Source organism: Macrotis lagotis, chromosome X (assembly GCF_037893015.1).
Source record: "Macrotis lagotis isolate mMagLag1 chromosome X, bilby.v1.9.chrom.fasta, whole genome shotgun sequence".
In the NCBI taxonomy this organism is placed as follows: Eukaryota; Metazoa; Chordata; class Mammalia; order Peramelemorphia; family Peramelidae; genus Macrotis; species Macrotis lagotis.
The window spans coordinates 247916600-247920133 of NC_133666.1; positions in this window are offsets into that span (position 1 = coordinate 247916600).

Consider the following 3534-nt stretch of genomic DNA (forward strand, 5'->3'; position numbering starts at 1 on the left):
TAAATAATACCGAGCAAATGGCTTTTTTTGTTCGCCGTCCAATTGACTTACACAAAACATTGAAAATGCTGCCTTCGACCAGATGCGAGAGGAATTGTGTGTCGTGTGTGTGTGTGTGTGTGTGTGTGTGTGCGCGCATACGCGTGTGTGTGTATCTCCTCCACTATGTGTTTCTACTGGGACTGAGCGAGGAGACAAAGGAGGCGACAGAGCGAACTCTGGGGCAGTTTTGTTCTCTCCCACCTCCACTTTACACTTTGCCCACCCCACCCCCAGGCTTGGGGGCGTGCACGCGGTCACACACACTCACCCATAGCATAAGAGTGTTCAGGGCCTCAACCACATTGATTCATTTCCAGCTTTCAGAAATGGCAAGCTGTTCCCCTGAACCAGTCGACAGGGCCGCGGCCGCCCCACGGCCGCCGCAGCTTTTTACAAAGCTAGGGAGACAGAAAGGGAAAGACACGCGGCGCGCACATACACAGACCTGGAGCTCGAACCCGAGCTGGGCTCTTAGTAACTGCCTATCAGCTGTTGATTTGGGTGGCTGCTTTTTTCTTATTGTTTCAGTTTTCCCAATTTCCCCTCTTGGAATGTGTCTGTGCTTACTTTTAGAGAAAGATCAGTTCTCCTGGTTAGAGAACCGCCGAGTCCCCCCAAACAGCTCAGTGTCCCTCCTCAGTCCCTCGCTTAAAAACACTGGCCTAGATTTTTACCTTTCTTGCCCCTCCTTTCCCCCCCAATAAATAGGAAGAGAAAGGATCCGGCAGAGATGCGGCCATCAGCACTAGTAGGAGCCCCAGCTACGCCGAATCCGGAGAAGTGTCCGTCACTGCCCTTTGGCTGGGGCATCAGGAGGAAGAACTGGGCCCAGCCAAAAGCCCTTGGGTGGACAATGGGGTTTTAGGCTGTAGTGCGCCTCCCTGTGCCTTGGAATGCCACAATCTTTTCTCCTTCGAGAGTGGGACTGGTCATTTTCAATCTATCTTAAGGGGTCGATCTTTTAAGGAGAGTGGCGGGAGGGTGAGAAAGCTACCCAGAGGATAAAGGAGGAGAGGGAGAACCGCCTTACTGCCCATTTTTTGTTTGGTTGGTTATTTGTTTGTTTGTTTTTGCTAAGTCTCGGAAGACAGCTCGGCTGGGAGAAAGATCTACGGAAAGGCTTCTGTGACTCTGGATCAGGTGGGAAGAGAGGGAGGCAGGAGTGGGGCTTCAACTAGGTTAGGAAAAGGAGAGAGGAACACACCATCTCCACAAGTGTGCGTCCAGATGGGTAGATATGGTGTATTGCACGAATCCCATAGTCTCGAACAAGTTTCCAGCCACGCAGACCCACACCCGCTCCTGCACTCGCTCATATATTCTGCTTTGTTGTATCTTTCAGGTCGATAAATAAATGTGTAATAGTTAATGTGAAGACACATCAGAGTCATAACAATGGGACGAAATCTAAGGATTATCCATCTCTGTTAGTAACTGCTGAATAACAATGTTGCGGCGTGATTGATAGCCCGCTTCATTTTATGACTTTTCAACTGCTCTTGATTTTTATAGCAGTATAAACAAACTAAATCATTTCTTCCAAGACTTCAGAGTACAATCGTCTCAGGGAGGGTAAAAAAAAAAAGAGAGAGAGGGGGGGGTAGAAAAGAGGAAGGGAAGTCTGCTGGTGTGTATGTGGCGGGCGTGGGGGTGGGCACGCTGAGGGTGGAGGTTGGATGGGGGGAGGGAAAGGAGGAGCAGAGAAGGGAAAGAAACCGAGCGGACAGGAGGCACGTCAGAAGAAAATGACAATAGTCTGGGTGTAAATCGGCGTTCCCGTGCTGTTTCCCTCTCCTCCTCTCGTTTTGTCAAATGTCTGCATCCACCTGTGCTGTGGCTGAGATGTATTTACAAGAATTTTATTCCCCGTCATCTTTCTACGTTCTTGGGGCAGCCAGAAAAGAGCCAGTCAGGCCTATTTTCGTAGATAATTGAAGGCATTTCCCACATGATCATGGGAGCTGAAGCCCCTAACAAGGAAAGGCTTTAGCGCAATGGCCCCAAAATCTTCAGAATGACAAGAATGTCTTCAGAAATCACTTCAAGGCAAAGTAAAAGGATTTTCTATGACGGATCCAGTGATTTTTCCTCAATAAATAGGTTTTAGATTGTTACACACACGTAAAAGTGGAACAAAGGGAACTACCAGAAAATATATTGGTTGCCCCTAATAAAATTTATTTAGACAGTTTACTTCTCATAAAAAATAGAGATTGAATTTTGTACAAGAGCCTGCCAAGGGGCTAGGCACAGGGAAATCATTTTTTCTCCCTCTTTTTTCCCCCTTTCTCCTTTTTTAACGAAGCTCACCGAGTGGTTAAAGGCGAAACGACCTGCTTCCCCTCCTGCTGGGACGTGGGTGCCCGAGCCAAGGTGGAGAACTTGGGAGTTTGGGGGGTTGTGGGTTTTTTTGTGGCTGATTTTTAAATCGAAGTTTAGATGGATGGTGCTATAATAGATTAATACAGGCAGCCACTGTCTGTACTTAAATCAGGAAAGCATACTCAGCAAAGGCTGAGCTCAGCCTTTCTGTATAGGAACTGGACCTAAAAACGTGATGGGGGTGTTTGGGGAGAGAGGGGCAGGGCTCCTAATGTCATAAAGATGGATTTATACTAATTACTGCGATAGGTTTGTAATTCTAAATTTCCTTCTAATTGTATTTATGCGTTCATTGCGCATCCTTTGTCAAGAAAAAAAATAGGCTTGGAAAAGAAATGGGCTGTGTGCTCAACGCTCTAATTGCTTTTTACACTTACAGAAGCCTGGGATGTTTATTAAATGTAACTTTCGGCTGCTTGAGTTGTTTGTAAACTGCTTTCTCCTATTTGCAGACAACGGGCTGAAATATGGTGCATTATTATTCACATTCCTGCTATTAAATGCTGAATTGTAACATTGTTCCCTTTAATGAGGAGCGCCTCCCTCAATAATTAACGATCTCACATTTTCCTATTTTCTTGCCTGATGAAAAGAATCAATTTTAATTCGTTGTAAATTACAGCCATGCTTTTGGGTGTTATTTGCTTACAGAAAACAAATCAAGTAACGTGCGCGTTACTGTTTACTTTTCAAGATCTACACTAACCTAAGCCCAGACGGCCAACCAGGCTTTCTCCTTTCCTGAGGAGATATCTTTTAGATGGGGGGAGGAGAAGAAGAGGGAAAGAAAAAAAATGGGGGTAGGGGTCAACCCCACAGTGGTATGCCAATACGCTACAGTTTGGAAAATGGAACTTTTCTTTTTAAAAATAAAAAGGTGTCATTTAGGGTGTCTCAGAGAACTGTAGCTGGGATTGGTGTCCTTAACTTCCATTCTCTTTTCACTTCCTAGTTGAGAAACTAGAGAAAACTTGCTGTTGGGAAAGTGGGATTATTTGTTTGTTTAGAGATCTGGAAAAGGGGGAGTGGAGGGGGAGCTGGGTGTAGGTACTGAGATGAGGGGATGGGGAAGGGGGTAAGGAAGGACTTGAAGGGAGAGTTTAGATAGAA